At 39.4% G+C, this 24,506-nt stretch overlaps 1 long non-coding RNA gene across 1 annotated transcript; it reads left to right on the top strand.

Moving 5' to 3' along the window:
* The first annotated feature begins 589 nt into the window (after positions 1-589).
* On the top strand, positions 590-18,742 carry LOC124961985 (uncharacterized). Its single transcript, XR_007104397.1, has 4 exons — positions 590-658; positions 952-1,200; positions 1,937-1,977; positions 18,379-18,742. It is a non-coding gene; the product is annotated as an uncharacterized LOC124961985 (long non-coding RNA).
* Positions 18,743-24,506: the final 5,764 nt, after the last annotated feature.

Genomic DNA, 24,506 nt, shown 5'->3' on the forward strand with positions numbered 1-24,506 from the left:
CCCCAGTGTTAACTTTCTCTGACCATAATTAGCTCATTTGGCAAGTGCAATTAAAACTGTCATCTTGGTGGAGTAATAGAGCAGCTCAGTAGCTGAACTTACCTACTTTTCCATGTAGGCTTTGAAACATGCTCGGCCCTGTTTATCTCTTCCAATATAATGTTCCCATCTGCCTGGAAGACAAGAAAGGGCCTGCTGGTTAAGTCCCAACCCATCAGCTTTGCCCCAACACCTCTTCTGGAGAACTCAGGAGCAATGAGAATACTGCTGCCACATGGATGTGCTACTTTTTCTGCCTCGAACACTACAGACATTCCACTCTCCGCGTGCTCCTCCAGCCCCACCCTTGCTTCTGCTGTCCGAGTGATTAGGACTCTCACTCATCAATGGTCAAGGCCTCAGAGACTCTAGATTGCTCTCCATTCTCAGACATTTGCATTTTCACAGAGAGAGTGTTTCCATCTGGAAACTCCACAAAGGGTGCCAGGAAGTATGTGTTGACTGATTGATACTGATTTGAATGTTGCTCTTCAGCTGACATGATAGGCCACCAAGAGAATAAGTGTAATACTGCAAGAGAGATGGGGCAGAAGGAAGATCTTTGGGATGTACTGTGGCTCATGCTTGAAAGAGAAGCTGATTCTCCGAGTTTTGAGTGGTAAGCTGTCCTCCATTAAGCTATTCAGAGGAAGGGGAATTAACTTTTGGGAATCAGGTGAAGACCAGACTGTGCACAGGTGGAAAGACGCAGGGAAGATCACAGAACACAAGCTCTGCCTCCTCATTTATGGTCTTTGTATTTTGTCATTCTATTAGGTGGTGGGTTAGAAATAGACTAGGGTTGGGTCCATAATCTCAAGGATGGAAATGTACTTCTTCCTATATTTTTCTTCCCTAAGTTTAGTCACCAATCTGGCCATTCTGCAGATCTCTCTGGCTTGCAATTTACAGCTCAATCCCACTGTGTTGCTTAATTGGATCAGTCTGTTAAGGCTCAAAACAGTCTGATAGGAAGAAGACGTAACATCCTGATTCCCAAGTTACACACCATCCTGTCCCACACTGGTAAGGCACTGGCATGCTACAGAAGAAGTCCACAAAGCGATAGCAGCAGAAACAATGGGCCAAGAGAGTCCTGCCTAAGAATCAATACTTCTGTTGCCATCATGAAAGAGAGCATCAACATGGGCTTGTGAAGAGGTAAGACAAAGTTTCCCAGCTGCTGGAGTACCATGAGTAGCTGTCACCTATTCCTTCTTTGTATTTAGTGTTACCCTCCTTGTTCCTGGTGGCTGGAGATTGCCTTGTGATTTGTGTACATTTTACCACATTGTAACACTATAGGCCTTCAATGTATTCTTTCATGAAACACTAAAAGAACAATATGACGATTAAAATATTTATGTGAATTTTAGAGCATTGTGTGAGAATTGGAAACATTATGAAATAACTCTTTGCAAAGATCTCCAAAGATTAAACCTGTTTAAAAGATAAGTTGATTTTTTTTCTAACTTATTTCAATTCAATCCTTACTGCATCTCTTTGTTATCATCTTTATTTGGAATATAATGAAAAATGTTGTCTCTGGTCCTTTTATGTGTAGGAGAATAAATTGTTTTGCATAATTATAGCTTAAATTTTTTTATTGTGGCTGATTTTTTTTTAAACATAAATGGTGTAGATGCTGTGGGGTGAATACTTCTGAAAGTGATCCTCATCCGTGGTTGGAGTATTAGTTGAGAGTGACACCGTCCAACAGATATTTCTGCAAAGACATAAATAAACGTTCTGTGCTGTTCAATACTATGGCTACTGGTCAGGTGTGACTTGAAATATGGCTAGTTTGATTGAGACTCTGAATTTTGAATTTCATTTTATTTTACTTGATTTAAAACTTATTTTAGTTTTTTTTTTTTTTTTTTTTTTTTTTTAACAGGGCCTTCAGTATGCCAGCCAAGCCCTCTGCCATGGAGCCAGGTAATTTAAACAGTCACATGTAGCTACATGTGTTTTAGTGAACTTTTTTCATCGCTGTGACCAAAAGACCTAACAAGAAGAGTTAGAGGAGGAAAATTTTATTTAGGCTCATGGTTTTAGAGGTCTCAGTCCATAGATGGCTTACTCTTTAGTTCTGGGTCCAAGATGAGGAGGAACAGCATGTTAGCAGTGTGTGGCAGACAAAAGCAGCTCAGGACATGACAAGGAGAAAGCAGAGAGAGAGCTCCACAAACCAGGGGCAAAATATTAACCCCAAAGGCAGGCCCTCAGTGACCTACCTCCTCCAGTCACACCCTACCAGCCTGTAGTTACTGCCCAGGTAATCCACATCAGTGGATTAATGTACTGATCAGGTTAAATCTCTCATAAATCTAATCTTTTCACCTCTGAAAACTTTGCATCGTCTCACACATGAACTTTGGAGACACCTCATAATGAATAGCACGTGCTTATGTCAATGAGATGTTTCAGAGGTGGTTATCAGGAAGGGCCCTCTGCTCCATGATTACTACTCTGCTCACCAGGTCATAATACTTGCGATACCTAAGCAGCTACAAAGCTTTAAGGACAAGTATGACTGGGATTTAAATCCTCAAGTTTGGAGTGACATAGTAGCTTTAAAGTAAGGGAGGACATGGCTTTACATAAGTCATGCAAGAAAATCAACTTCCTTAATTTAGCAACTGTTTCTTTTTAGGGGAACTCTGCTGTGTTCTGATTGCAAGAAAAAGCACACACCTGTTCTTGTTCATTGACTGACTTTAGCCCTTTCCTGAGAGAGGTGTTGGGGGTGGGGTGACAACCACATAACTATGCCTCTAAAGTGGGTGGGGGATGGAGGCAGAGGATGGGAAGCAACTGTGTGAAGAAGAGAGAAGAATGGATAGATGGGAATGGAGGGGCCATGGCAACCTTCATCAGCACAGTTTTACTCTGTCACTTCCCCTAGGCTAAGAAGGAGACCTAGTAGGGGAGTTTGCAGTGCAAAGGTTCATTGGCCCAGCTGCTTTCAAGTGTGGTATCAAATGGGGATATTTGTAATTCCTCCCTTGATGGATTCTTTGGAGGGCAGGAATTGGATTTTATTTTTGCTTCCCTCATGACTGGCTCCCATGAACCTCTTCATGAATATTTGAGGATTAAACAGACAGGTAGCTGAGCTGTGTTTATCCACCTTTGTTAACTCTCATGGTGGGAGCAAATCAGTCTCTGCTCCGGTCCGCCTGTGTGGAAATTATTTGGTCAGTGTAGGAAGCAGAGTTGTTGGTTCTCTCTCCCCATTTCCTTGAGGGTTTGGTGGCAGTGAGCAAAGGACAGTGCTGAGGTATTTTAAATGCCGTAGCTGCCAACTTGTTTGAGGACCACACAAAAGAATGCTAGAGTTGAAAGGTGCCCAGGCTCTTAACAAATGATTTATGAATTCCATTAGCCAGAGCTCATTTTACCTTATCCTTGGCAGCTGGTTTGAAAAAAAAAAAAAAAAAAAGTGAGGAGTAATGTGGAAATTTCTAGACTCCACTGACAGAGGTGAAATGTCCTTTGTACAATTTTTTTTACATACATAGTTAAAAGGTGAATTTTGCATATGGAGGTGCCTCAGTACAACTCTCTTCTCCACTTAGCTCACTTCATACCCACCATTACTCAGAATGGTAACATTATTTTCTTTGCAAATGAAACGCCATGATTCTTAAAATTATTAATCCTGCTTAGCTCTGCAGCCAAGGGCACTTTAGTGAAAATCATTTTGGATGATATATTCACTATGGAGGTTTAGAAGGAACTGACCGTTCATGAAAAGAGGACTCAGATTTAAGAGTTGACATCTTAATAATATTCTTTATTGGTGGAGTACAGAAAGTTTTATTGACCAAGCTAAAAAATCTATAACATGAATGCCATCATATTTTCCATGTACACTGGTGTAATGAAATAGTTCTAAAACTATTCTAAGCTCTTTCAAGTAAGGATGCTTTAGAAATACAAATTGGTAATATTATAACACTTTCCCATTTATTTTTGGCCACTGACAGTTCCTTGGACAAGGACTCACACTTATCTTCCACTAGCACCCAAACTCTCAAGAAATGAGAGCAAAAAAAAAATATCAAAGGATATTTAATAGTGGGGAAATGATCATGGTCTATAACTTTACTGCTACAATAGGCTTCTAGTTACAGGATGGGAAACAGAATAAAAACAAAACAATTTACAACAGTTGATGAACTGAAGCATTCTACTCAATGAGAGACTCACACTGCTGGACGTCCATGTAATGAGCCACTTCTGGCAGCATGGCTCCTTGATTCTTGAATTCAGAAATTCCACTACTTTAGAATAATGCCATGGGTTTATTTTGATTATATAATTTATTGAGCAGAGCAGTACCCTTGGTACTTTAAAAAACATTTCCCGGATTTTGCCAGTGGTTGTTATACTTCATTAACGAAAGTTATGTTGTATGATAAAATTACATCATGTTATGCCTATATTATTAAGTCAAAGCTAGATGGCAGGAATGGTTTCAATTTGACTAAGCTTTTTAAGAGCACCTGCTTCATTGGGTCTTTTATACTTCTCAGCCTTTATTTGTATCTGAATTTCACTGCATTCCATCTTTGTTAAGTGGAGATAAGGAATATACTTTCAGATTTTTCTCCCCCTTTATACTCTCACTCATTTACTTAATGCTTACCAAGTGAGTATTAAGTAAGCAGCACTGTCTAACTGCCTTGGGGTCCTACCTTATGTGGACCTCCCTACTCACCACTAACCAGTGTTTCTGGATCTTAGCTTCTTTCTATCCTACAGTCCTCTGTCTTCAGGTCTGGTTTCCTTTGTCCATCCTTGGTAACACAGTGATCCTGGTCACTTCTGCTTGGAACCTCAGAATGACTTTGTAGTTTCCTCCTCCATCTACTCAGGTCCAACTCCCATCTAAGCCTTTCTTCCATTCTTGTTCTCTTTCTCCCATCTGTCCCAGACTTCCAGCTGCACTATCACCTGTTACTCAGACACTGCGCTAGCCTCCTAGCTGCTGTCTGCTTCCTGTCCTTTCTATCTCTGAGTCAACCCATTAGCCTGGTCATATTCATCTTCTGGAGAATATTGCTCCTATTAGGACAACCCCATTCTTGGAACCTTCAATGACTCCCCTTGTCTAAGGAATAGCTTATATCCTCTGGTATAGAAGTCAGAGGCCCCCAGGTAGGATACCAGGCTGCTTTTTCAGCTTTTCTCCTACTTCTCTTCCTACCACCAACTCCATTCTTGCTTGCTTACCTTTGTAGCCACTTTTTCTTCCATTCCATGTGTCTTTTCTCACTCCCCTGCACAATGGGTTCACATTCTTCCTCATCTTCTGTCTTGCCTTCTTCATAAAGCTCTTCCAAATTTTCTAGCCAGAAGTGACTTTTCTTCTCTGGGTTCTATCAAACATAATACTGAATAAGTTGTATTTATTTAAAACATTAGTGTTTGGTCAAGACCCAATGCAACTGCATTGTTTCTCAAACCAATACTCCCTAGCTTTGTCCAAAACCAAAACTCACTTCACTCCATCTGCAAGTTCCACTGACAGGCAAATTTTGACAAAATATGTGCCATTGCTTGGATTTCCCCTCTGGGTCCTGGAGATGAGGCTCACTTTGCAATGATTAACTGCTGCATTATGGCTATGTGCTTTCATCATCATTATGAAGTAGTTACGAGGTGACCATTCTCTGGCATGCTGCCGGGTGAGGCTTGGCCATGTGCAGAACAGACCTTGGGTTGGTGGTTGGGGGTGGGGAGATCAGAGGCAGCCAGAGGAGACTGATGAGGGAGAAAGTCATGCTTTCAAGCCTTTAAGTAGAAGATAAAAGGGGTAGCTAGGCAGGATAGTCATCAGGTGCCACAGAAAGGGCTTCTCCTGGGCAGATAAGCTTCACTGCCAAGTGTCCTAAAACAAGTTTCCCCTCTTATGGGGTGACTCAGATATTCCCTTTCAGTTCCACACAGGGGTTTAGAGATCATATCTTGGAATAAAGGAGACTCTCAACAATTTTACGAGAAAAAATATGTGACTTATGCATGTTCTTTTGTTACTTACTGTAACAAGGTAAAATATATCTCCAAATGATTACAATTCCAATGCATTGAGTGATGCTTGAGTAATCAGGAAGAAGAGATGGTCTCCTACAAGTGATCTGCATGAAGAACAATACAGAACGTCTGGGCCTATGTGCAATTTATTTGAATTGAATCATTAGTATTTGGCCAAGACCTAATGCCACTGCATTGTTCTCAAACCAGTACTTCCTAGATTTGTTCAAAACCAAACATACCTCACATTTATCTGCAAGGTCCATTGGCAGGTGAATTTTGACAAGAAAAACAAAGCCCTAGAAATATGGATTTAATTTTCCTAACAATAGGTAAAAATAAAAGGCTTAAAGTATTCTTTTGGTTTATTGATAGTAACATGAACTAAGTTCATTTACCAAAGAAGTCACAGATGCTGAGCTTCTGAAAAGGCCACCATGAATTGCTTATGGATTATTTTCATAAAACTATGATTTCAATTTGTATCAGTCTTCTTCAAATTAAACAAACTTTAGTAACTTTTATTTATATGAAGATTGAATTTTCCAGCTGTTTTCCTAGTTTGAAACATTTACTTCTTTGGCCTCTGTGTTAGTCAGCTTTCTGTCATCACAACAAATACTGAGATACTCAACTTATAAAGAGAAAGGTTTATTTTGGCTCAGGTTTCAGAGGTTCCAGTCCATGGTTAATTGGCCCTGTTGATACATGTTGGGGTGCAAGGGGTCAAGCAGACACTTTTACCTCATGGTAGAGCAAAAGAGAAGAGGAAACTGGGAACCCAAGCCCTCTTAAATGCCGCGTCTCAATGACCCGAAGACCTTCCACTAGACTCTACCTCCTGCAGGTGCCACTGCCTTCCAACAGCACCAGTCAGGGAACCAAGCCTTTGACACATGGGCTTTTGGGGACATTCTAGATCCAAACTATAGTAGTCTCTTAAGTTCCCATGGGCAACTAATTTATCTATAGAAATTTCTAATGATTTTTAAAAAAATTTTTAAAGAAAACTTTTAAAAGATGGAAGGTTTTTGACTAGAAGGCCACGTACTTACTCTTCTACTTTTGGGGTGTAACAAGGCTAAGTTTTCTTTTTTAAAAAAATAAGTAAGCATTTGTGTACTTCAAACCTCATCAACTGCATTTGATCCCAGATATTATCTAGGCTTATCTTGGATAGGGAAATGCCAAAGGCTCAAGTGCTGTACAACTCAGAGAGCATTTTCACTCATCAGGAGGCTGATTAAACTTCGTATTTGCTGTCCTAAAAGCTTCAGGTGCTTATTGACCTGTACTAAACTCGAAAATAGTAAAGGGAGGAAAGGAATGTGCTCCTAATTGAAAGCCCCAAGGAAACCAGGTCAAGAGAGCAGAGGTGGACACTTGTCCCTTAGTGTGAGCTGGTGACTGGGGAAGGCTCATTTCCCAACACCCCTTGAGACCAGTGATATCCAACACCACAGTTACAGAAGCCCAGCCATGTTTTCACACCTGGTTAAGTGTCCATATTTTCTAGCATCCAAACAAGAAGTGAGTTTTACACATATCTTTTCAGTCAAATATTTGAACTCTCAGGAGAACCATTCAGCAGTCTGGTTCTAGAGTTGCTTGACTTCGAAGCTCAGGTTTATTCAGTATCCACAAAGGGTCCTGATGCCTGCCAAGAAAAACAGCACAGCAGCTGCATCTTTGCTAGTGTGGTGCAAGTTCTAAAATATTTTTTTAAACACTTATGGAAAGGTAGAAAATCTTAGGCCATATTGGTATTTTTAATGACAGGTAGTGACTTAAGTACCTATCCTCCTACCCCTTACCCCATGCAGACTGTCATTTTTCTTTGCTCCATTGGCCATGGTTCCCCCCAATTTAGAAAACCTCCCAAATTTTCTTTCCCACAAACCACTTTAATTTTCCTACAGAAATGATAAAGATCCTGTCATTTCTGGATCAGAAGAAAAATATGGATGAGAGAATTATTTTTCAGAGTCACTTCTATGATAAGATACTCTGTTATTTTGTTTGTTTATTTACAATTATGTATTGATGGTGAAAATTATAGTTAACTTAGTATTATGATTGGGAAAGAAAAAATCCATTTTTATTTAGAAAAAAGGAAGGATGGAGATGTAGTCCACTGGAAGAACACTTGTTTATTGTGCACGAGAATCTGGGCTTCATCTCTAGTAACACACACACACACACACACACACACACACACACACACAAATGTCCTAAATGGACTAATGCTTTTTTTTTTTTTTTTATTCTCTAGTCTTGCTAAAATATGTTTCTGGGGCTGAAAGGGTGGTGGGGAAGATAACAGATAGTAGAGGGACATTTAAGAATATCTATGTTTTATGCATTGTGTAAAATGTCTGATATATCAAAATGTTTTTATTCCAAAAGGCAAGTTTTCTTATCTCTTCTGCAAGTTCAGAATCTTTCAACCCAAGGGAAGGTAGGAGATGACATGTGGAATTTAGGCAGCCAAGATAAACAATCTTCTGGTAAACCAAAATACTTCATAGCAATGGCAGGGATCCTCAACTTACTGGGAGGTTTTCTAAGGGATGGTGGGAATGGTGAGTTAAATCAACCGGGAATTTCTAACTTGAAAGGTTGCCAGGGATTCTATTGTATTAAACAATTACAATCCAGGCGCTTTCAGCCAACTACACTCTTTTCACCTAAATTATGCCATTATTTAGCCTTGCTCACATACTGCATGATTTACTGTTAATTTTCTTAGCTTGGTCTTGTAGTATTGTCTCTTGGTAGGAAGGAAGTTGCCCAACAATTCCTCTTTTGCACATGTCACCTCAAGGCTCTTCACTTTTGTTGTTATGGAATCATGCCTTTATATAATTTCCTTGCATTTATTCCCTGCTCTTTCTCAATAGGGCTAGAATAGACAGCATAAACCCAGAGGTTTCAGCTGCATATAGTTTTTTTTTCAGGTTACTTATGTCTCCATAGAATATATTTACATGAATAAACTGAAGACACCCCAAAACGAAGGGAAATGTTGGAAGAGTAGAAATCTCACTTGCAGCCAGGATACCAACTCTGTACCTGATTATTATGCAGTCCACACTAAGAAACTAAGAAAGGTAGAAAGGGGAATGGAAATTTCCCTTACTTACTTTAGATATTTGAGTCCTGGTATCCAGAGGTCTATGGGGAAATTGCCAATGATTGGTATTCCAGGCAAACAAAGCCTCTTAGCTTGTCCCATTGAACAATTCTAAGTTAAAAAGAGAAGGAAATCCATCTTTACTTTTCTCCATTAGAACACGTTAGGACTGATGGGAGGTCTCTGCCAATCTCTGTGCAGCCTTACTGAACCACTTTTTCTAAAACTCCAGACTATATAGAACATTCTGGGTTCTCACTCTTCTGGTTTCAAAACACCCATTTTCCTTTTCTATTTATTTGTAGAATTATTGGAAATGTCCTGAGGAGCAATTGTTTGTTCTCTCTCTTTCTCTCTCTCTCTCTCTCTCTTCTCTCTCTCTCTCTCTCTCTCTCTCTTTCCATTTCACCCCCCACAGTCTTTCTTTGAGGAGCTCAGGACCACATGCTGCAATTAGAAGACTTAATCTGAAGCTCAATTATGCCTTGCTGGGTCAGCGATCTGTGAGCTGGATTACTGAGAGCTGCTGATGACCTGACAAGGAGAAAGTCAATCTGAAGAATTGGAAACAGTGAGAAGGGAGGAAATGTGGAAATGCTAAAACAAGTTTGTGAGAGAAGGACTTGCAAAGAACCAAAGGGTCACTGGAAGGTCAAAACAGTCAGGGGGCCCATTAAAAAGTTACTGGAGGAAAAGAACCCAGAAAGTTTGGGAAAAGTCACTAAGGAGGTGCAATTTAGTTAGGAGGGAGGAGAAAGAATTTTCCACTGTTATACTATTTAAAACCAGGCTGAGATGCACATAACATGCCCCAGTTCTGAATGTTTACCAACACAGCTTTATTTGAATGCATTTTTACTCTGAGCAGGCAGAGGACCTGAGTGGTGATTACCATAGTAAAACTAGCTATGCAATTGTTATGTGTTAATAACAATAGTCAAGCCTTTAACATTACTGAACACTGTGGTGGACTGAACACACATTGCTCTTATTCCCTCCCGAATGCTTCAAAACTCACAGTAAATAGTTTTAAAGAGTTTACAGGTAAAGGAAAAGGAGATCAAGAGAAGTTCCACAGAAAATTCAGATGGAAAGCAGAGGGGGAATTAGTGACAGACTTATCTGAATGTATGTGCTTTCACAGAGAAGTGACAACGAAAAGTCCTTTTATTTCACAAACTCTGGGCCTAGAGCAGGTTCAAGAATTGACAGAACAGTTACCTTAGCAGGTTGGAAACTGCTTGTGGAGTAGACTCCTATCTTTTCCTTCTACCCACTACTATTTTGCTTTTTAAATTATGTACAAATATTGATTTGATGAAAACAGACCATCTAGCACTCTGATATGCATTAGGCACTCTTTTTTTTTTAATAACTTTACATGAATTATTGCTCTGAATTCTCACATAATTATTGCATGAGGCATGTACCTTATTTTCTTCATTGAGAGCTCTAAGACAGATACCTTTTTAAAGTCTCAGACATGAAGTTAAGAAACTTGCACAAGATTTCACCTCTAGTTGCCGTCAGAGATGGGATATGAACCTAAAAGTTGATTCCAAAGTCTATGGTGTTAATGACAAGATAGTATTCAGTAAGTGGTATTCAACTTGGTGGTCATATGTATGCAATGACTAGGAAGTTTAAAATTGTTCACTCTAGTGTATCAATGTTTCATAAAAGCATGGTTCTAGTAAATGCAATAAAACTCTTTAGTGGCAAAAGTTAAAGAACTTCAGAGGAGAACAAATGGGAATATAGTTTTAAAGGAGACAGGAATAAACCAAGGCAGCAGTATGGATCACTGCAAAATGACCCAATTTCAATGGGGCAGGAGGTAGTAGAGCTTGGGCCCCTCGCCAGTTCTCTTGACTTAAAAGGAGGTGCTCATTCTGTGTCAATGAGCCACCCCTCTGGAGACTAGGCATGACCAATCAAGTGGAGCAACAGAAATAAGAAATTCTGTGATTTTGACATCTGTACAGTGGGGTGAATCTAGAAAGTAATGTGACTTCTTTGTAGTCTGGACCATGATATTGCCATAGAAATCATTCCAGGCCTTTCTGGATGATATTGAATAGTTAGGAATAAGATAAATGTAAAGTATGGTATGAATTCAAATTGTATTTTAAGTAAATACCCAAGCATAAGTGTATTAAGCATATTAAGAAATAATACCTTGTTCATTTATATAAACAAATACTATACCTTATTTCTGGGTTAATCATTAATGAAGTTGAAATATTTTGTTTTTATTTTAGCTACATTTTCTTAATTTGCTTTCGGGGATAAGAGCAAAATGAAAGAATATTATCTTGATGTTGCAATGCCCTGGCTTATCTCTTAAGGACCAAGACTGATTTTGATACTGAATTTTTCAGGCTGAAAGTAATTACCCAGTATAAACTTTTTAACCTCTGGGCTCTGAGCAGGTCTAGATTTGCCCTCTGCATTTGGTGTCTTTTATTCTGCATTCTCAACATCATGGAAATTTAGACAGCCAGGGTCATGTTGTAGAAATCAGATTATAAAACTTTATATACTGTCGGTGCCTTTGACTCTATAAAAATTGGCTTTCATGCCCGGCTTGGATTTGGCATCAACTAGGAAGGGCTAAACCCTAGTTCCAGGGGAGTCCTTCTGACTTCTCAACCACAAACCATGTCAACTGAAATCTTAGAAGTGGCCACAAGCAGTCTGGTTTTGATACCTGCCAACATTTTCCGCAGGCAAACCCTTAACCACTTTCATAATTCACTTTTAAAACTACCCAGTCCTTGTAAGTCAATGAGACTAAACAGTGTCAGCTGCTGGCTTTGAGTGGTTTCTCTGATGGCTGTATTAATATTTCTGTGTTCTCACCTCCTTCCCCTGGAGGCATCAACTTGCATGACTGGAGCTATTAGTTCCACCCAAGATTTTAGTCTAAGGCAGGCCATAGACAGATGATGTGGAAGACAGATGTTTCTGAATCCGTATTCACAAGATTCAGACTACATCAAACACTCAAGGAAAGAGTTATTATTCTATCTTACTTATACATTCAGAATTTGGGTTCAGTTGAAATGTGAGACACAGACAAGCTACCTGCCCATGGATAACAGAATATTCTGGCTTCCTTATCTTCCCTGAATTCCTCTGTTTCTGCTTATTGCTCCATTTTTCTTTCTCTCTCTAGGGAAGAATAGCTCAAAACCATGACATTTTCATTGTGTTAACTTTTCTTTTCCTTAGGAGAGCTCAGTTATAAGCTGAGCTTTTAGGTTTTTGTTTTAAATTGCTTTACCTTTGATCAGGATTGTGTTAGCTTTCCATCACTATAACAAAATACCTGAGATAATCAACTTAGAAAGAGAAAAGGTTTTTTTCTGCTTACAGTTTTGCAGGTTTCAGTCCATGATTGATTGCCCTGCCGCCCCACTTTTTTTTTTAAGCACATTAAGGTGGAATGTGTGGCAGAGTAAAACTGGTCAGTGAAGGAGAAGAGGGGAACAGGAAGGTGCCGGGATCCCACTATCCCTCTCAATGGCATACCCCCAGTGACCTAAAGACTCCCACTATGTCACACTTCTTAGAGGTTCCATTGCCTTCCAATAACATAACCCTGGGGACTAAGCCTTTAACGTATGGTTCTTTAGGAAAAGTTTAAGGTCCAAACTATTGTAAGGATTCCAACTTCATTCAAAGGAGTAAGCAGCAGCATAAGAAGAGTAACTCAATTCCTGTTTGAGGATTTTGGGACCCTAAAACAAGAATATCATATAAAGATACTTCTATATACTCCTTGGTATCATCTTGCATTAAACTTAATTTCTATATCTGAATAATGACCTCTGCTAGATATTTTCTACCAGTGAGTATCTTTCCAACATACTGATCTAGATTTTAGAGAATCTACAGCTGAGTGTGGGTGAGTGAGACTCCAGGACTCTGTCTTCTGATTTGGGCACAAATAGCTTGTTTGATCAGGCCGGATGCTGAAAAAAAAAAAAAAAAAAAAAGAAGTTGCTCCTGTCCTTCTTTGATTGCTCTTCAAAAACACCAATAAAAGAGCTTTGAGAAGCTGTGTGGAGAACTGGTTGACCTGTTAGCTAATACCCATGGTGGCATTTTAATTGACGTTCTCCATATTGTGATTTTTTTCAACAACTGTCCTGTTAGAAAACCTGTTGGACAGAGGGGAGATGCCTTTAAATTGTCCCCCAGCACAGTTTACTTTGTGTGTGGTTACTCTTAAAGATAATAATCTTCGTTATCAAAGGTTTGGTTTTCTCTCACTTATCTACTTCCTCTGCTTAGAAAAACCTCACTTCTTATTAGTGTAAGTGTGTTCACTTAAATGGGCTTGGGGAGAAATTTGTGGTTTTCAAGGATCCATCTCTTGACCTATTACCACTAAATGCAATGTTTTTATTAAATCTTTCTGCTGGTCTCTGTACCTTCAAGTTTCACAAGTTGAGCTAGCGTTGACACACCTTGGACAGAGAGGTGAGGCTGACTGCAACATGCAGAAGAAAAGCCCCCTTTCCTCTGTTATGTAATCCCTGTCTCAAGTTCCCTCAGGGTCTTGTGTTATGATGTTTTGACTCTAAAGAAGCCAGGGGTTGGGGGGGGGGGAGATTTGCAATCTCAGGACATTGTCACAGGACAAGGGGGACAGTGAATGTATCATCATATGGTGTGTCTTAGGGGTCCAACCTCATTATCAGAGAGAGAACTCAAACCAACTTTGATATTTATTTACAAGTGAGAGCAATTTAAGTGAACATTAGATGTGGTCTTAGGTGGAGAGCGAAGTTATTCTGGGCAGTCTAGGAGAGCCATGTTGGAAAGAATCTAGGGCTTCCTCCTTTGGTGAATTTTCATATATTTCTCTTGACACAGTGCAAAAGCAGAAGTGTACCAGCTGATCACAAATGATGTATGTACTTCTCCCTCACTTTCTTTCCCTGATGGCTAATGATATCCGTGAAAAGGAAGAAGGTTGAGAAACAAAGGAACAGGGCAAAGAAAGTGGTTCTTGGAGACCATGGGAAGGTCTCGCTTCTTGTTTTCTTACCTTTATTCCCACATCTCCCCTGATCCCTCTCTGCCCCTTTCTGTTTGCTGTCTTGGCTTCCAGTTTTTACAACAGTGGGATGGAGTCCTAACTCCTTAACATCAGGCACAAGTCCTTTGCTGATATGGCTATTTCTCATCTCCAGTTTTCTCAGTCAATTATCCCCATGTTGCTCTGTGACTGCCAGTCATGCCCTGTCATGGTTTAGATATGAGGGGTCCCCCAGGAGCCTGTGTGTAAGACAATGCAAGAAAGTTCAGAGCTGAAACAATTGGGTTTTGAGAGTTTGAACTAATCTTTGCATTAGTCCACTTGAATGTATTAACTGGGTGGTAACTGCAGGCAGGTAAGGTGTGGCTGGAGAGAAAGGGTCATTGGGGTCACTCCTTTGTGCTATATATCTTGTCTGTGGTGAAGGTATTTCTCTCTGCCTCCTGGTGCCTTGTGTCCAGCTGCTTTCCTCTGCCACAAGCTTCTGCCATGACATTCTGCCTCAGCTTAGGCCTGGAGAAATGGAGTCAGCTGTCTATGGACTGAGACCTCTGAGACCATGAGCCCCCAAATAAACTTTTCCTTCTTAAAATTGTTCTCTTCAGGTCTTTGGTTCACAGCAAAAGAAAAAAGTTCCAGAAAATGGTGACTAAAACATGCCCAGTTGTTTTTAGTTTTTTCTCCAATGTGCTCTTTTTCATCTCCAGGATCCTACACATCCTTGATTTTCCTTCTCTTTTCAGAGCCCAGCATAGGCCATGGTTTCAGTTTCACCCCAGGGAGGCTTGTGAAGATGCAGTCTTCTCTTCTGATTCAAAAGATCCATAGGGAGATCCTGAAACATGTAGTTTCAAAGACTTCCCTGAAAATTCTGAGAGTAGTTGAGTTTGGGGATTCTGTGTAGACATCGCCTTTCTGAGGAACTTTCCTGTCCTGACTTCCTCCCACCCCCTACCCTGCCCTAACTTGGAGTTAAATTTCTCTCTGAATTGGATTACAAATGTCTCTCATTACATGTATCCCCAATGAATGCCCACTTCTAGAAGGCAGGAACTCTGTCTGGCTTAGAAGTGATTCACAAAATGTTGCCTGAATTAAAGTGAAGCAAGGCTAGAGAAGGTTTCCTATCTCTTTTTCATTCTAGTAGTTCTTGCTAAAACCAAAGCAAAGCCAAATTTCTCTTTGGCCAAATTTTAAACAGGACTTAAAACAAATGAGACAATATTTTTAAAAAGTATAAAAAAATAAATTTTTAGAGACTGGTAATATTGTTTTTAGGTTGTTGCTCAAATGCAAGTAATACGAGGCCCATACTTGCTTAAAACCCTGTGGTTTTTTTTTTTTTTTTTCTTTTTCTTTTAATAAAGATTTACTGCACTGAAACCTCTGCTTCTCATTTTATCAGTCTTTTATACCAAGATGTGGAAGACATTATGTTTCTCTTAAGAAGACTCAGATGCTTGGTTTGTTTCCTTGTCTCCCACATTATATCCATCTTCTGTGAGTGCCTTTTTTTTCCTTGCTTACATGTGCACACGCAGTTTTCTAGAAGATTCTGCTAGGATGGAGAAACAATAACTGATCCTCGTGAGGTGCTCAAGTTTGCAAGATCCCATAATCTTCCTTTACTCCCTAGCCGTTCCTTTCTTGGCATGCCCTTGCTTCTAGAAGCCTTCTAAGGTCAATTTCATGGCATGATGCTGAGCAAACCAATGCTGGAGACTGACTTTCGCTTCTAAGTAGAGAAGACGACATGATTTCATGCTATTAGCTGTTATTTTTGTTGACGTGGATGCTATTATCTGATTTAAACATTTGAAGAGATGATTTTATTTGGTTTGTGACCTGAAGGCTAAAAAAAAAAAAAAAAAAAGAAGAAGAAGAAAAAGAAAAAAAGCTAGCACCATTTTGAAAAGGAAAGCATCCAATAATTAAGTATACTTTCCCAGAGATGAGATGAGGAGCAGATGTTTTGTCTCTTCATGGAGTGGGAGGGTGTGGATACCTAGGGGAGCTGAACCCAGAGCGCATTTCATAATCTTAAAAAAGTCAAGGGGTTTGAGGGAAGTCCCTAAACATGGGAGGTCTGGTTGGGATAGATTCATACTTGTGTAGCAACACAAAAGGGACTTTACATAGTTTGGCCATCATATAATTTTGAACTTTATTTCCCCCAAACTCAAGTTGTGAAAGTTTGTTGTCTCCACAAATTAATAGCGTTTTAGAAAATTGAAAAAAAAAAAAAAAAAAAAAAAAAACTTTTTTACTTGACCAAGACAGTTTTACTGAGCAAATTGTTAGCCACAGTAATCTCTGTTACAGTTAACTGTGCCTAAGAAAAGTCAGGGCATATGAAAAGCAAAGTCAACTTTGGAGGAAAAATCATTAAGAGATGGAAAAGAATGTAAATTATGTTTCATGAAAGTGAATAAAAGATCATTACAGTCACCTGAGGAGCTTTCTCAAACCTCCTTCTTGAGCATCCTTTTCCATCCTTACCCCTTACCAACTCCCTTTCCAATCCCTACCTAGGGACTTCAGCCTCTGAGGTTGAGCAGGTATAATTTAAAAAGACCCTTGAATTGATTCTAATAGTTTCTCTCCACCCCATCAAAGTACTGTTTCTCAATCTTAGAACCAGTGCTATAAAATACAAACTCCTGAAGAGAGTACAACTTCCTATGATTAATTTAGGGTGGATGACTTGATCTCCCTCATATACCCTCTGAAATTACTCCATAATCTGGGTTCTTTCTGTACAGATGAGTCTCTAAAGTGTGGAGGCAACTTCTCTTTATTTCCTAAGACCTTTCCTGTGGAGTATCAGCTGCTTGCTTTGTGCACTATATACATGATTAAATTCCTTCTACGTTATTCTTTTCTGATCTCTCTTTCAATGAATTTGAAATTTCTGTATATTTGAAATCTTTGGGGAGTGAAATAAATCTTCAAAGTGATACAATATTTGAAGAAAGGACATGAGAGATGATCTCCCACAATTTAGCAGGAATTCATTTTACAGCATTCTAGTTAATTGCTGCAATGTATTTTTTTAAAATTAGGTACTTGCTACCTCCCATGGAAGTCCTTTATTTTTTAAGCCCAAAGAAATGCATTTTTCTTCTTAAGATCTTCCAGTAATGTGAATCTTAGAGGCAGGCACCATGTCTTCCCTCAGGAATTTCTCATGCATCCCAGATCAGACTGTCACAATGCTTAGGAATGGAACACATTCACATTTTGGAGTCATTGAACACAGAATGCAATTTTTCAGAACAGTCACAATTCTGTATGGAGCAGCCTTCTTGGTATAGTTCATGTGACCCTCCTATGGAAGCAGGGAAGGACAAGAGCTAGCCTTTTGTAGACTTCAGCAGGACAAAGTAGGAATTCATACTACTTGTGCTGAAAATGGGTCTGGTTACCCTATTGAACAGCCTGGAGGCCATGGCTACAACCCTAACTTCTCATTACACTCTGCATGGTATTTGGCCAAACTGTCGGTTCTGCAGGAAAAAACAACAGTTGGACATTTGGTATAAAATAGAGTAAGTATGTGTTTACTGAATTTGTACACTATCATCTGCTGGTTTGGCATTATGAGAATGCGATTTTTGGGTTTTTTTTTTAATGTGTGTGTATATAGAGAATAGCCACTTGCTTTCTGGGTTTCTGGGGTCATTTGTCATATTTCTGATCGAGAGACTTGCACACTCTATAAATATATTTTTATTGGTAAATTAAATTTACTTACTTTTCTCTTAAAAAATTTGTATCTTTTCTAAAATCCTAGCTTTCTTGAAAACACTAATGTGTTTCTCTCTCCTTACTGTTTACAACTTTCTATAACTTAAATACTTAGTATTCTGTTTAACCTCTTCCCTGACACATCCTATGCATTTTAGAGGTCCTCTTTACTGTACTTCCTTCCAAAATTCCCTAAGATTGAGGTTGATGAACTTCTTGATTAAAGGATGCTATGGGAGGGCTCCTTTGCCTGTGTCCCTGAGGACGCTGTGTAGACTGGATTCAAGATCAAGTCAGGAGAACTGGCTTATTCTTAAAATGGTCCCCATGTTCTCCTTGTGACTGATTAAATGAACTTTCATTATAGGTTGAATTGTCTTCTCTTCAAAGGATACCTGTGACTGTGAAAGTGACCTTTTTTGGAAATGAGAGCTTTGCAGATGTAATGAAGTTAAGATGGAGTCATGCTAGATTAGAGTGGGCCTTAAATCCAATGATGGGTGTCTTGGTAAGAAGAGGAGAGGAAACAAGGACACACATGGAAGAATGGCATATGGTAATGGAGGCAGAGACGGGAGCTATGTGTCCAAGCTAAGGGATTGCTGGCAACGAGTGGAAGGTGCAAGAAGCTAGGGAGTATTCTTCCCTAGAACATTCAGAGGAAGCACGGTCCTACCCACATGTTTTGGTCTTCTGACCTCTAGAATTGTGAGTAAATAAATTTTTGCTGTTTTAAGTCACAGAGTTGTGGTGCTTTGTTATGGTGGTCTTGGTAATATAAACAGCATTGTTCAAAAAGCTTTCAGTTCTCTTGGATTAAAAGGAAATTAAGTTGGAACTCTTGTTTGCCAACACCTTGGAATTAGAGACAGTGCCTGAAAGAAGGAGTCAAAATATCCAGGTCCTGTGACTCTGAGCTAGTCACTTACCCAACAAGCTTCAGATCTGTTGACTCCTACACACAAGTAACTGTGGCGTATATCTGAGAGTGAGGGTCGAGTCCTGGCACTTACTAAGTTTTCATTCTAGTAGGGGAAGTAGACAATAATTATGGAAAATCAGTGAATGAAAAAATAAATTAAATAATTAAAAATAGACTAATAAATAAGTGGTATCCCTGCAAATAGTGTTCAGTGCCAGGGAGAAAAATAGAGTGAATAGGAGGGTCATAGATAAAAGAGTGAGAGAAGATCAGGCAATTTGAAAAGGCCTCTCGAGTAAGCAACAGGAATATGGGGAAGAAGCGAATCATGCAAAATTCTAGTGTAAGAGTGTGTTACAGAGGGAACACGTTGTATTGCAAAGGCCACAAGGTTAGAAGGTGTTTGTTGTGAGTCAAAGGTAGAAGGAAGTCTGAGCAGCTGGAATGGAAGGATTTGGAATGAAATGAGCCAATAGGAGGAACAAGGATGAGGGCCAGGCTCAGGGAGTTGGGCCCTAGGGCTCAGATCATGGATGAGAATGGGAGGGGGCTTATCAGTTGTAATGAGGAGTTTGCATTTTTAAAAGTCTGATGGGAAGCCTTTGATAAGTAGGGTGTGTGTGGGTGTGAATTTGAGAGTCTACTCTGCCAAATACAGAATCAAAATGTGTGCATATTTTGCATGTAGAGTTCAAAAGCTTCAAGATAAAGAAATGAAGATCCAGAATATAATTATAGACCTTTGAGATGATGAGAAGATAGATCCTTTTCTTGACTCTCCCCTAATTGTGAAGATCTCCTCTTCCTGAGGAGTCCCTTGCTGTGAAGGAGAGCTCAGTACCAGGGACTCCGAGCCTCCCTTTACACCTGTGCTGGAGAGGAAAAGAGTACACAGTGCTCAGAAGTGGCATCATCCAAAAGACTTTGAAGCTTAATATTTATTATCTGCCCTGTGCCAGGCAGGATGCTGACTGCCAAGAACATGACAAAGAAATCAAGAGTGGGCCCTGCCCTTAAGGAATATAGTCTGATAAGGGTGTCAGAAAAGTCCCCATGTAGTGTGATAGTAGACAAGAGCCAGATGTAGCAAGTGCTTGAGAGGCATAAAGAAGGGGCACATGCCTAGGAGAGAGGCATCACTTTTCCTAAACAAAATTGCCTTCAGAGCAATACGACATATTCTAATCTACCTTACAGATTGTCCCCAAAGAGAGGTCTTTGACATGAGATGAAAAGCTCAGTTATTCAGGTTGGAAAGGGAGACTGGTTACCTAGGGTGTATTCCACTATCTTTTGATGCCTTTGTTTTGGAAATGAGCAAAAGATTTCCATCAATCTTTTGAACTTCTGGGTTTAATCGAAATATGGTTTGCTTTTGCCATGCAAACGATTATACGGCTCTATAATCATTTGCAGGTAGAATGGTGAAAAATGTATTCTATCCCACCATTATCATGTAAATCCTATATTTGAATATTTCAGTGTCACTACATTTTTTTCCCCATAAGTTTCTTTTCTTTCAGGCATGTGGGAGAGAGTTGGTTCAGATATCACCAATTGAACCCTTCTTTTCTTAAAACTTTAGGTTAAAAAATTGAGAGTTTGAAGAAAGCTGTATTTTGAGATTCTATTCTTATTACATCTGTACTGATGGAAGGTAAGACTCTTAGATTGGCTACTGATACTGTAGCCAGGACAGCTCCCCTGCAGAGGGGCATTAGGAAGAAACCCCCGACAGTAATTCCCCGGCTCAGACAGTCCATGTCCCTGAGTTGGTTTGTGTTTCAAATTGCCTATTATGAATTGAGAAGAGGCCCAGTCAAGGAAGATTGGGGGATGGAGAATGAATAACTGCTGTCTCAACAGAAATAATTCCTGGAAGTGGGGGCAGAAGAATAGATAGGTGGAGAAATAGATGACTAAGTGTATGTTTCCCCAAATGGATAGGCTGCCTGCATCTCTATTAATGTCTGACGGGCTAGTGATCTCATTTGAATTTATGAGAGTGTGTGTTCAGGTAGGAAAGGGATAAAAGAAAAAGAGCTGGTTTTCAAAACAAAAGAAATGGACTTTCAAAGTGAACTTTTTCTTTGTAGAGGTGCACAGGGCTCACATCTCATGTCAAGAGTTTTGGGGAGATTTTGCAAGCATTTGGCAGGTGTGCGAGCAGCTGTAGTTTGAACTGGCTCCATGTGTAGTGTTGCTTAAAGAACAGGACATCGGTAAAATGTTGGTCTGTGGGGATCTGTGGCTGGTATGTTGTTGTGTAAATAGACACTGTTTTTTAAAAGTTCACAAGATATTCTAGATTCACATATCAGCTTTACAGGATAGGTTAAGCAATAGTGACAAGCAACTCCTAAACCTCATAAGCTGGTTGTTTGTTTCTTTTTTTTGTTTTTGTTTGTTTTTAGATGGGGTACTGCAATGTTGCTAAGTGTGGTCTCCAACTCCTGAGCTCAAGGGATCCTTCTGCTCCAGCCTCTGAGTAGCTGGACTCTAGGTATTCACCAATGTGCCTAACTTAACTCTCAGTAGGTTTAAAAAACAAGGTGTATTTCTTGTCTGTGCACCTGGGCATTTTCTTTTCTTCTTTGTCCTTTGTCTAGGACTCAGTCTGACACAACAACTACAAACTATAATACATGGTGGTTATTGTGACAGAAGGAAGGAAGTGAGAGAGTGGCAATTTGCTTGCTGGTCCCATGGCTTCCACCTAGAAGGGGTGTGTTGTTTCTCTCCCTCCCTTCGTTGGTCAGAGCCAATCACAAATTTAAGAGGGTAATAAATTGCAATTCTACTGTGTGCTTAGAAGAAAATCCAAAAAAATATGCTAGACAATAGTAATGTCTTCTGAAGCTATAAATATTGCATATCAGCAACCATGGACAGCTAGTTGGGATGAAGTCAAAACCCCCAACAGCCTTTTCTAATTTCTCATGAATGGTGTATGCATGCACACAGGTGCATGTATGCACACAAAAGAAAAAAAGCAGCTAAGGTTGAATACAGACAACTCTATGGGCAGAAACCAATGCCCTTTTCTTCTGATAAAACTCTTATATATCCAGATGCATACCTATGATACAACTGTCATCTGTGTTCTCAGAACCTCTCCACTGGGTTAAAAATGAACTGTGGACAGCTTTTGGATAGGACCATAGAGCTTTTCTGAGGCAGAGAGATAGAGGAATGGAACTGTCTTATTCAGGAGTTGGGGAGGTAGCTGCCCGCTCGGCTCAGGACACCATCAGGAAACATGGTGGCTTGGAGAAAATTGAAAAGGTTTTTCTGATAGGGAAACAATTCCCACCCTTTGGACTTCTAATCTTGTGTAATGATTTTATCTGACGCAGAAGGAATCGAAGGAAATGAGTGTGTATTTTCTTCACTCTTTCCCCAGAGAGTAATCCTTAGGGAGTGGCTATTTTTTAATACATCTTTGCAGATCTACCAATCTTTTGCATGATTATTGCTTTATCGAGATTGCAAACTGCTTTTGAATCAGGACAGACACGTCAGCTGCTGCCTCCCATGCAGCCAGGAAGAAATTGACAGTTTGCACATCCTTGGGTTAGCTTCACATTAATTAAAGCTTCACACTGCACTGGCCTCTTCCTTTTGTTATTCACATGGATTTTTTGTGAATCATGCTGTTTACAAATAAGGCTAAATCTAAATGCCACACTTGCATCTGAATGTCCAGATTCAGGCCCATTCTTAATTGCTGGGTGCAATGAAAGAGGGAATTGGTGGGCAGAGATGGCAAGTGTAATGAGATAGAAGAGCTCAACAATTCAGTTTCCTATAAAATGGCTCCAAAAGCTTTACAAACTTTCTTTTGCTCACTGAAGGTTCTGGAAGCCAAATGTCTGAAATGTATTAACTGTGAGTCTGCCTGTGTTCATAGCCATTTCCTCAATTTAAGCCTTCATATCCAGAATGTCAACACAAGAAGATTATCCGGTACGAAATCCAAGATTTGTTACTTGAGTTTATGAATATGGTGAGAAATAAAGAAACAGCATAAAACAAAACAAAACAAAAATCATTTGTGAACATTAGGCTGATAAGATCTCTTTTAAATATGTTGATCAGATGTTTTATGTCCAAAGAACAATGCTACTCTATTGTTTCCTTTTACCCATGCAATTTCTTTGTTAAAAAAGGATTATATTTGTGAAGTCTACTTATATCAAATTTTAATGATTTCTCATTAAACATGTTTGAATGTGATTAATGTTAAGTTCAAATATATATGAATCAACCCTAAAGGATCCCCTACTAATTAGAAAAATGTTTCAGAGTTACTGGTTATAATCTAAAATTCTTCAGACTGATGAAACCTTCAAGATGATTTTATGTGGTTACACTCACAAATCTGTCAGCAAATTTGAATCACAGTTATGTGGCACTGGTCCTGCATGGCAAAGTCGCGTAAAATCCCAGATCTAGGAATGATTAGTTTTTTTTTTTTTTTTTTTTTTTTTTTTTTAACATTTTATCACTACATTCCTAGTACCTAGCACTTCTTTTGGTCCAAACAGTTGTTCAATAAATATTTATTGACTGACTGGTTGACAGATTGGAAAGTATGACTTTCCAACCATGTGGAAGAGATGTGGATGCTCTTGGGCAGGCCAGCAGCGTCGCAGACTGTAGGATAACCATTCAGCAATTAGTGATTCTAGGAGGAAAGGGAGAAGGGGAGAAAAGAGATATAAAATTAAAAGAAAAGGAGAGAATAGGTGGAAAGAAACCAATATCTTGAAGGAGGTCAGGGACCAATATCAATTACCTCAATATCTACAGGGTTTGGATGTCACACTGCCAGATATTGTCTACCTAGCCTGACTATGTAGGAAGAGTCCTGGGCTCTGAACCCCAGACCAGTCCTCACAGAGTCCTCATAGCCCCTGTTCCATTTCTCATTGACCAGCCATATCTAAGACATACCTTACAACAGCATTACTAGAAATGTGGTCATGGAATTCATCAGCTCAATAGGGTGGTTTTTGAAAGTATAAGTAAGTGTTCTTAATAACTACTGTGGGACATCAGGTAAAAACTGAAATTTTCTAGGAATACTAAGAGGTAGGGTTACTCTACTAACCGTACATTCTACTAGCAGATGATTTCCTGCTTTGATCTTGAAATATACATAATACTGATATGTGCATTGGGCCAATGAATATATCACACAGTATTAAAAATTTTGAGTTGGTTGCAAGCATGTACCATGCAAGTAGTCTCAGCTACTTGCAAGGCTGAAATAGGAGGATTGCTTGAGCCCAGGAGTTCAGGGCTAGCCTGGACAATATAGCCAGACTCTGTCTTGGGAAAAAAAAGTAATTAGATGTTTAAATTTTTAATTTTTTACTTCTCATATACAAGATACTGTATAGGTAACTATGGAGTGATTACTTTCTGAACACCCCTGAGTTTGAAATGTTTTTTCTGCTCTTGTTTCTTCCTGCTCCTACTTCATACAACAGTTATGTGTATACTGGTCATTCCTTCCTGCAAAGTTTTTATGGTTGAAGGCAAAGAACACAATCTTTTAAGAAAAATCT

This window comes from Sciurus carolinensis, chromosome 12 (assembly GCF_902686445.1).
Source record: "Sciurus carolinensis chromosome 12, mSciCar1.2, whole genome shotgun sequence".
Classification (NCBI taxonomy): domain Eukaryota; kingdom Metazoa; phylum Chordata; class Mammalia; order Rodentia; family Sciuridae; genus Sciurus; species Sciurus carolinensis.